This window comes from Neofelis nebulosa, chromosome 9 (genome assembly GCF_028018385.1).
Source record: "Neofelis nebulosa isolate mNeoNeb1 chromosome 9, mNeoNeb1.pri, whole genome shotgun sequence".
NCBI lineage: Eukaryota > Metazoa > Chordata > Mammalia > Carnivora > Felidae > Neofelis > Neofelis nebulosa.
In genome coordinates, this window is record NC_080790.1 from 57647498 (window position 1) to 57658496 (window position 10999).

Genomic DNA, 10999 nt, shown 5'->3' on the forward strand with positions numbered 1-10999 from the left:
TTTTATCACAATAAAAAATGTGAGAGGAAAGATCCCACCATGAAACTCTCGCACATCCATGCACAAAACTATTTGCTGATCAACCTTCATCTCAAGAGTTCTGTGCAAATGGCATCTATGTGTGAGGGTTTCTATGTCACACAGCTACAGGTGACTTAAGAGTGAAACAAATATAGGAAATTGTGAAATTAATAAAATATAAAGCTAATCATTACTGACTTCTCAAGATAGCCACAAAAGAGGTAGAAGTGGATGCCAGCTATCTGTTGGGGCTAAATCCTAAAATTCTGGGTTGACCACAGTTGCATGGACCAATAGAATCACCTGCTAGAGTATCCCCAGCAGGTGCCAAGGGCAGAGCATCTGGCCCACAGTAGACCCCTTTTACCTCCTCTCAAATGACCGCAGAAGGGGCTGCACGCCGGAGCCTAAAAGCCTCAAAGATCAGAGCAGCAAGTGTGACAGTGACAAAGACCGGCTTGCGAAGGACCGGTCTCAGGTCTTCCTTCCATAAGCAGAGGACTAACTCCCCATTTTTCCCTCCTCTGCTGGTCCACACAGCCCATCTCTGGACCATCCTTATAGTCAAGTGCAAACATGGTATCTCATTCCCAGTATTACAACAGCAGAGTTTCTCCATCCAGCCTGCACATCCACCTGCCGTGAGCTCCCTACCAAATCAAGCAAGAGCTACAGTGAGAAGGCACAACACTCACCATGGAGACCAAATTTCTCAGTGCCCTAAACACTGAAGATAAAACCTTTTTAAACAAATAAGCTAACAAAGGTCAGAACTCTCTATTCAAAGTGATCTATGGGTCATAACTCTTCTCTAGGGACTTTATTGAGCTTGGTTTTCAAAATGTAAGAAATGATAGGAAGGTGTATTGTTAGGCCCCAGTGTGTGACCAGGTCCACAAGCAGCAGTTAGCCTTGGCCCCTAAGCTGTGAACAGTCAGCATCCCAGGCATCAGCCTCGGGCTCACCTGCCAGTACTTCTCCAAGGAAAATCTTACCAGGGAAAGATTTTTACTTTCTTTTACTTCACTTCACTTCACTTCACTTCACTTCACTTCACTTTTCACTTCACTTCCTGTCCCCAGAAACTACTATCAATAGAGCAGATGACCAACCTCAGGTCCTCCTGAGTTCTTTTGAGGCAATAAAATGTTTAGATTGATTTTTACATTTTCACATGTTACTAGAAGACCATTTACAATATCCGTTTCTCATGTCACCCGCTAATCTGGCTATACTTTTCTTGTTATTTGTTGATGTGCGATTGAAGTCAGCCAATTTGCCTGTCTCACCTTCACCTGCTTGTCAGAATCTGTATAATGCGTCACTTCAAGATGAGCACCATCTTTCTCCAGGGCAGAGAAGAATGCTCAGACTCCTGTGCTCTGACTGGGCAGCTGGGCTAGAAGACAGGAAAGGACACAGCAGCTTGCTGACACACAGGGTCCATCCTCCAGGAGAACAGGGCTCCCCTTACTTCCAAACCCAACGCCAGTGAGTTTGGAAGGTTCGAGAGGGTTGGAGACAGAATGGAATCATGGTGAAGAGTTTGGATTTGGAATCTGAGAGACCTACGTCTCTGGTCTGCCTAGCTGTGTGCCCATGGGTCATCAGTTTAAACTCAGAGCCTCAGCTAGCCTGTAAAATGAGGACAGGAATAATACCCACTTCGCCAAGGGTCTTGTGAAAATTAAACAAGATAAAATGCACATGACACATTATAAACACAAAATGACGTATAACAAGATGAAAAATATCGTTGTGGGTAAGTTGGAAGTGGGTAGTTTGATAAGCTTCTCTATCTCCCCAACAGCAAGTGCAGCCAGAAGGATAGGGTTAAGTGGTGTTTTCCAAACTTTTGAACACAATCCCCGTAAGAAATACTTTTTATTGTAACCCAAAACACATAACAGACCCATCTATGACTGAAAACGAGTTTTACCAAACAATAATTACTATGCACGACCTAGGAGGCGCTCTGAGACTTGATTCTTTATTAGTCTATTTTGTTTCATTTATTTATTTGTGAAATTTTTCAAACCTATAGAAAAGTTGCAAGAATGAAACAAAAACACTCTTCCCCCAAAACAAAGTTTCCCAGTCTCTGCACCACTGACATCTCAGACCAGATGATTCTTTGTTGTGGGGGCTGTTCTGTGTATTGCAGGGTGTTCAACAGTATCTCTGGCCTCTAACCACTAGCTCCAAGTAGCACCCCCACCCCAGTTTTGACAACCAAAAATGTCTCCAGATATTGCCAAATGTCCCCTGAGAGGCAAATCCATCCCCCATTGAAAACCATTGACCTAGACCTACCAATAATTAAAATTTTACCATTTTAATTTATCTTTCTCTTGCTCATGCACATATATGCTCATGCACATATGCTCAGATGTATTTTTTGGTTGAACTATTTTAAAGTAAATTACAGATATCATGACACTTCTTACTTAAACAGTTGAACACACATCACTTAAGAATAAAGCCATTCCTGGGGCGCCTGGGTGGCTCAGTCGGTTAAGCGTCTGACTTCGGCTCAGGTCATGATCTCGCGGTCCGTGAGTTCAAGCCCCGCATCGGGCTCTGGGCTGATGGCTCAGAGCCTGGAGCCTGCTTCAGATTCTGTGTCTCCCTCTCTCTCTGCCCCTCCCCCATTCATGCTCTGTCTCTCTCTGTCTCAAAAATAAATAAACATTAAAAAAAATTAAAAAAATAAAAAAAGAATAAAGCCATTCCCAGGGTGACTGGGTGGCTCAGGCGGTTAAGCACCCAACTCTTGATTTCAGCTTGGGTCACGATCTCATGGTTTGTGAGTTCAAGCTCCAAGTCAGGCTCTCTGCTGGTGGTGCAGAGCCTGCTTGGGATTCTCTCTCTCTCCCTCTCTCTCTGACCCTCCTGTGCTTGTGCATACTTTCTCTCCCTCTCTCTCTCAAAATATATAAACTTTGAAAAAAAAAGAATAAAACTATTCCCTTACACAACCACAATACCATATTACACCTAAAAAATGAACATGAATTCAGTAATATTGTTTTCTTTTCTCGTTTTTCTATGTTATTTGTAATCCAGTAAATTGGTTTCATGATCCACTTGGATGGGTCATGACCTACAGTTTGAAGCTTAGAACAGGAAGATTACAAAAATGAACATAACTGTCTTCTCAAGATCTTCAAAAACCAGAACAGCAGTCCATCCTTGCCAGTAGGAAAGGTGCACATGAAATCATTGAGCCAAGTGCATATTTACAGGAGTTTCACCAACACGCTACTGTTTTTCCCTCCTCAGCAGCCCCACCCTGAAGGAGACCCAGGAGCTCTCCCAGGCGCCGGTGATGTGTGCCCTGGCCTGTCTTCCCAGGGTTGGAGGGGCCTGCCAAGCTGGCACATGGTGGCCTGACCACATCACAGGCCCCAGCTTGGGTTCAGGTTCAGGCAGGCCGCCCACCCCTTCCCTGTTTGCTAAGTTCCTTTCCTTTACCTGCACTGGCTCCAGGAAAGTGGTTACAAGTTGGTCCAGAAATGGCCAACAGGCAAGGGCTGAGACACATGAAGGTGTGTGAGTCACTGGCTGTCTTTGATTCTCCTGACCTTATAAACCTGGCCTTTGTATCCAGCGTCAGAACCCAAAGAGTAGTAGAACTTGGAAACTAATACAACCACATGCGGACGGGGAGCTGGCCACCAGAGCCCCCTGCAGCACACCCTCCAGGAGGTCTGGAAAGATCAGTGAGGACAAGAGTAAAGAAGAGCTTCTCACACAGGCCCTGAGTAGCACTTTCCATTATCCCTGGCAAGGGGTACCCTTTTGTGTTTGCTTTTGCTCTCGTTTTCTTATAAGGCCTTGAAACCTGTATAGGTCAGACTTCCTTAAAAGCCAGGAATTTCTCCAGCTTGAAGATTAGAAGTAGGGAAGTTAGATCAACTCTGGTATTAGAAAAGAAAGAAATAACTACAGTCTGAAAAGCCAAGGAAAAACCCCACTGAAACTGACGGTTAAGTCCAGGAGACAGTTGCTATGACAGCAGCTCACCATGCCAAAGAAGACCCCAGAATACAGGTTCCACCTCCCCAAGCCAAGAGTGTTGGAGAGATGCACCACCTGACAGGAAGCACGAGACAAATCGGGAAGTGCAGTGATGAGGCCACAAAAACAAATGAATTATCCCAGAAATGAAGAAATGCCATCCCCAAGGCATCCCCATGTGGCTCCAGTGTATGGGTCCAAGGGTGAAGAAGACATTTCCAAAGCAGGCATCATGGCCAGGATGGTGATCAGAAGCAACCATTGGCGGGAGTGCCACAAATACTCACAGATTGCAAACTGTTTTCACATACCATCATGTGCACAGTGCCTTCAAGGCATTTATCACAATCCAAAATTCTCTCATGTATTTACTTAGTTTTCTGTCTGTCTTCCCCACTGGATTACAGGGACATGAGAGCCTTGTCTATTTTGCTCAGCAATGTAACCTCACTTCTGAGAATGACGCCCAGCACATAATAAGCAGCACCCAGAAGGCATCTGAACAGTGAGTGAGCAAATGGGCAGGGGAGCCAGCATATGCAGTCTCTCCTCAACTAAAACAAGTCACATACAATCCACCCAGCTTAACAGAGAAGAAGGAAAAGCACAGAGATGTCAAGTTCACCCAACTAATCAGCAGTAAGCCTGGGCCTTTAAATCAGAACTCCTGGCCCCAATTCCCACACCGCCTAAAATGAAAAAGACATAAAAATTGTCTTTATCACTGACTTCTCTCATGCCCTTGGGTCCTACAGATTGGCAGGACTCACAGGACAATCCCAGGGCTGGTGGCTTTGCTTTCATCAGCTTGGGTCTAAAATCAGCAAGACACTCCTCAAACTGAGGGGATATTTCTTTGCACCATTCTCGTAAAGGCACCTCACAGTGAGCCCAAGGCCTGAGAAGTGACTCACTTTTGTCTTCAGCATCCCCTGCAACCCTTACCTCACCCACACAGATGGGCACTTAGCACCCTGTGAATGCTAAAGATGCCCATCCAGGAGCTGACACCCAGAATGATAATCTTCTACATTCAAAATAGTGTTGCTGGTTGGCACTAGAGGAGCTTAATTAGATAATACTGAACTTTAAGAGGCCCAGAGGGACAAAGTGACTCAAACAAGGTCACAAGCAAATTGACCTAGGTAAACTACTTGAATGTGTAGTTAAAGGGAAAACAGAAGGAAGGAAGGAAGGAAGGAAGGAAGGAAGGAAGGAAGGAAGGAAGGAAGGAAGAGAGAGAGAGTGGGAGGGAGGGAGGGAGGGAGGGAGGAAGGAAAGAAGGAAGGAAGGAAGGAAGGAAGGAAGGAAGGAAGGAAGGAAGGGGCAGAGAGAGAAGGAGGGAAGGAAGGAAAGGAGGGAAGGAAGGAGGGAGGGAAAAAAATACATCCTGTGGTGTTTCAAGCATTTCATATTAGTATGTGAGAGAAGAAGCATTTAAGGACATTTAGGGACAAGGGGACCATCCTAGAGCCTCTCCCACTACTGGCACCAATGATCATTCCCCTGCCTTCCCCCCTTCCAGCTATGACTTCTTGTCAATTGATCCCACTCCATCTCCTTTAAAAGCACCAAGGATTATGCTGATTTATCATCACAGAACCCAAGTCTCAGATATCACAAGGATGCTGCACAAGAACAAGCTAAAAACAGAACTAAATTCTGTGTCTTCCCTCAAAATTCCTAAAATCAGGCAGTCACACACAAACGCCCATGCACTTTGCTCCCCCGGCCTCATTCTTGCCACTGCCACCAGCAATTCCTAAAGCCTGGCCTAGAGAGTTACCTACAGATGCTCCCTGGGGATACTACAAGCCCAGATATCTGTGGCTGAGCCCTGTGCTGCCCTGGGGCACCCTACCCCCACGGAGAGGTGAGGAAAGGCATCCTCTGTTGATGTCATCTGTCCCAGGCCCTAACTGGTGCTTTACAAACTACATTCAATCTGTCCAACAAGCCTGCAAAAATCCCTTTTTAACAGATGAGGAAATCAAGGCTCAGAAAGACAATTATTGAGAATACAACTAAAAATCTGTCTCTGAAACTACTGCTCGTTTCATTAAACCAAACTCCCAACTCATCATTCTAATTTATTTCAAGCTGAACACACATAGCTCTTCATTCTCCAAAATAAAATGGACTATATTTACTTTAGGCCGGATAATGAAAGCTTTAAAAAATTAGTCACAAATAATATTAAAATTGCAAATTAAGGTGAAAAGTTCAAGGGCAAATGCTGAGACTTTAATCTCAGTGTAAAGTGGAGCCACGTGGACAGCAGACCCGGCACTTCCACATACTCTCAGGAAGAGCCAGAATGTTATGCTTAATCAAATCCTGCAGTATCCCTGGTTCTCAGCAGGGAGAAAGCAGGCTAGTGTGGCATTAAGTCCTTCGTGGTTTATAACAACAGCCTCCCCGAACCAGGCTGCGACTTAATCAGGCAAAGCATGGCAGAAGGAATAGGAGAAACTGACAAAGCCGCTCATTACAAACTAGAGTGGATTCAAGATTTCCTTTGTAGGGAAAGCATTCTTACACTCCGATGTGCTGTTCTGAGTGGGAGAGAAAAAAGGCACAGGGTAAGGGCAAAAGTTCTGGAGTCGAATATAACACGGGGAATATGCATGGGGTGGACCCATCCAGCAAATGTCTTGCTCATCAAAAATAAAAAGCTGGGGCGCCTGGGTGGCTCAGTCGGTTAAGCATCCGACTTCGGCTCAGGTCATGATCTCTCAGTCTGTGAGTTCGAGCCCTGCGTCAGGCTCTGTGCTGACAGCTCAGAGCCTGGAGCCTGTTTCAGATTCTGTGTCTCCCTCTCTCTGACTCTCCCCTGTTCATGCTCTGTCTCTCTCTGTCTCAAAAAAAAAAAAATAAATAAACGTTAAAAAAATAAATAAATAAAAAGCTAACAACCATTGACCCAAAAGATTCCTAATGGATAAGGGCAGGACCACCCAGTGGAGTTTTCACCTACTCAGTGATCCCAGAGACTCACTGAAAGGTTAGCAGGGCTGAATTCTCTCATTCCACTGAAAAGCACCCAAGCTTGAGGCAGACACCAGAATGCAAGTATATTAAGTTGTAGAGAGAAACTCAACTCCATGTGCACCCCAGTCTCCTGTGTTGGTGCCATCTACCTTATTCACTCTCCATGCTAGCTACTTGGGAAGTCAAACCTTAACCTGCAGCGACTTTTTTATTTGCCGTGAGCCATCCACGTCACAAAGACCAGAAACACTCAAAATCTCTTTGATCAGCATTTTCACTGTAGGAACTCCAGGTGTGAAACCGAATTGCGGCAGAAGATGACCTGGCGAACAGGGCATCAGAGCAAAGGTGATTCGATGAATTAAAAGTTAAGTGGCCTCACTTAACCACTGGGAAGAGCCTGGTGCAGGTCGAACACTCAGAGGTGTTTTGCCAAGGAGAACAACCCCTTTCCATCCCACTCCTGCAGCTCTACTGAGGCCAGAAACAGTCTAAGAGAGCTTAGTGAAATTCCTCTCCCCTGTGCAAAGCAAGGACCATTCCACTGGCATTTGTCTTCCTCTATGGCTGAATAATCCTGCTTTGAGAACTACTCTTTCCCCAGATACGTGGTCATTTGTTCTGGCTACAGTCAAGTCCCACGGGCCTGGGTGCCCTCTTGTCTCCCTCTTTCTAATAGCTTGTTTATCCCACTCTCACCCAACACCTATGGTTCCCACAGAGCTCATTTAACTTCCTAAATTCAGGGTTCAGATTAGCCCCCCAGGTACTGATAAGAGTATTCTCACACAGAAGGAGAATCTGAAGCAACTTTTGAAAAATGCATTTGGGACTTGATCCGTCCGGATTATCACAGCAAAGCTCCTGTAGTTTACCACCTTGGCTAGGAGGTGTCTTGAATGAAACGCTTCAGTGCTACATTAATTAAGCTGCAGGTTTGGCTACTTCAGGAAAAAAACCAAAACAATCATGGTTTAAACAAGACAGAATGTCATTTCTCTTTTAGGTAACAGTCTGAATATACACAATCTAGGGCTGACCCCATGGCACCCTTTGGGATGAGGGCTTTTTATTTTGTTGCTATTCCAGTCATAGGCATAGTCCTATGTGCACCATCTAGGATGTCTCCTGGTAGGTCCACACCTCTGTCACTAGTGGCGGGACAGAGGGTGGTGGGAATTCAAGGTAAGCTTCCTCCCTTTAAAGGCATGACCTGGAAGTCACACACATCATGGCCGCACATACATCCCAGCTGCAGGACAGACTAGTCTTACCATAGCCTTTATGTAAAAATGAGACAATTGATATTGTCTCTGCCCAGCTACTATTCTTTCTCCTTTCCCCATCCCCATTGCTTTCCATTTAAAGTCCCACAACTCCTTAATGAGAATTGGTATAACCTACCATATAAAATTAAATTAGAAATAAGCTGACTTATTGAGAGCAAAAAAGTCACATGGGTTCATACATTATTTTAATAAATCAAAATTCAGCATCTGTACAGTATCATTCTAAAGTTCGAGACTAGGGGCTTTCTTCAACTAATACTTGGGTGTGGGGAGCACGTTTGCTTGAGACATGGTTTCATGTGAGGGGAAGAGTAGTGAGCAGGAAAAGGAGACTGGAGTTCCACTGGGAAGGGCCCTGCACGGACAGACTAAGGAGACTTCTTTCTGTCTTCATGCTGGATTCTCATCTTTGTGCACGTGTTCAGGTTTACAGAGCTTAATTAATTGTGTTTCTCTGTAAGCAACTGAGGGTACACAGCACTGGGTTCTCATAGACAGAATCTACGGATCATATTTGTTCCTGAACGAGGGTCAGCTCTACGCTCAGCTGTCGGGGCCTAAAGCCTATAACCTGACTGCCTATTACAGGCCAGCTCCATTACCATGCTCCCTCCATCCTCCCCCTATTATCGGTGAAATGTCCTGTCCTGTTTTTAGCTGAAAAGGCAATCTCTGAGCTCTTGAAAAATAAATGAAATGAAAATGAGATATAATTATGTATGGTTGCAACTATAACCACAGGGTTGGTCGGTATAAATGTTGCAATATTTTACTGGTCAGCTTCTGATCCACCACATGAAACATTTTTTAAATTTCAAACACTTCTCACCTCTATTGACTACATAATCATTCAAACCATTGTTCCCAATGGACAAGGGGTGTGTGTGTGTGTGTGTGTGCGCGCGTGTGTGCGTGTGTGCGCGCGTTGCAGCATCTGGATAGAAGGGAGGGGTTTAATTAACATATTGTTGCCTTCTGTTACGGAAGAGGGGCATTTATGGTCAGGTGCTTTAATATTAGTTCCAGCTCATTTTTCTTGCCTAGAACACCTCACTTAATAATTAGCTCAGTTCTCTGTGGCTTCATATATAAACATGCCACATTTCAAAGTACATGAAACAAGAGTAGTAAAATGTCTACGCAGTTTGAGGAAACTGAATTCCCAAATTTTATTCTCTGGGCCCTATTGGGTTCCATTAGCCACAGGTGTTCTTTCAACAACAAAAATTGTCCCTCCCCATTGCAAAATCTATCTAATAAAAACGTTTAACCAAAGAATAGAGAAAACGAGCTCCGGTAGAGAGAGAGAGAGGAGAGAGAGAGAGAGAGAGAGAGAGAGAGAGAGAGAGAGAGAGAGAGAGGGAGAGAGGGAGGGAGGGAGGGAGGGAGGGAGAGAGAGAGGGAGGGAGAGAGAGGGAGGGAGAGAGAGGGAGAGAGAGAGGGAGAGAGAGAGACAGAGACAGAGAGAGAGAGACAGAGAGGTGCCTGGGTGGCTCAGTCCATTAAGCGTCCAACTTCAGCTCAGATCAAGATCTCACAGTTTGTGAGTTCAAGCCCCAGGTTAGGATCTCTGCTGTCAGCGCAGAGCCCCCTTAGGATCTTCTGTCTCCCCTTCTCTCTCTGCCCTTCCCCTGCTCATGTTCTCTCTCTCTCTCTCTCTCTCAAAAATAAATAAACATTTAAAAACATTTTTTTTAAAGAAAGAAAGGGAGAGAGAAAGGAAGGAGGGAGGGAGGGAGGGAGGAAGGAATAGATGAGGTTCCCCATAAAAACCAAGCTTGAAGGCTCTCCCCGTGAGTACAAATATCACCCTTCCCTCCCATAGTAGCTTCTGAAAATATCCATCTCTCTTTCAAATGCAAACTGTGCAGCCTTTCTTTCAAAAACTATTCCTCCACAAATAACACATGTGCTTGGAGTTGGTCAACAAAATAGATCATTTCTGGGTTGGCCAGCCCATATTTGAAGAATCTGCAGACTGGAAAGACCCTGGAGGCCTAAAGGGGGTACTTCTGCCCCAAGGAAAGATGGAATCCAAGCCAGGGATTCTTGGCCCCTTTTTAATAGCACATAGAAACCTCAGAGTGTTGGGAGGGAAAAGAAAACAAACAGCTGAAAAATCGGCTTTTTCTTTCCCCCTCTTCAGACTTTTTTGAGTTAAAAAAAAATCATCCAATGTTTTGCAAGATCGTTAGACCTCTAAACATACCAATTCATAATTTTAGGAGCAAATCAACTTGCTTGTCACCCAGTAATATATTCTTAAACTAACAATGACATGTTGGAGCTGTAAACTAGAAGTTGTTTTTTTTTTTTTTTTATGTTGTGCACATTCAGATTTTCCTAAATTTTACACATCTAGCAATACCTCACATTGTTTCCAGTTTTGCAACATCCATTCAATAAAAATGTACTGAGGTCCAGCAACGTGCCAGGTACCATGCCAGAGTGTGAGGATAACACGGGGGTCTGCCCTCATAAAACTTACAGTCAAACAGAAGAGACAGGCTTTAAGCAATCATTGTACGAAGAATTCAGGCGTTTCTGCCACTGATCTCAAATCCCAAATCACTCTGAAGCTGCTACGAACACGTCACTGCCACTGGAGACCTCTCTTAGGGAGGCGGCACCTCCCCCAGGCGCGCAGACAGGCGAAGGTGTGTAACAAGTGCGCTCGC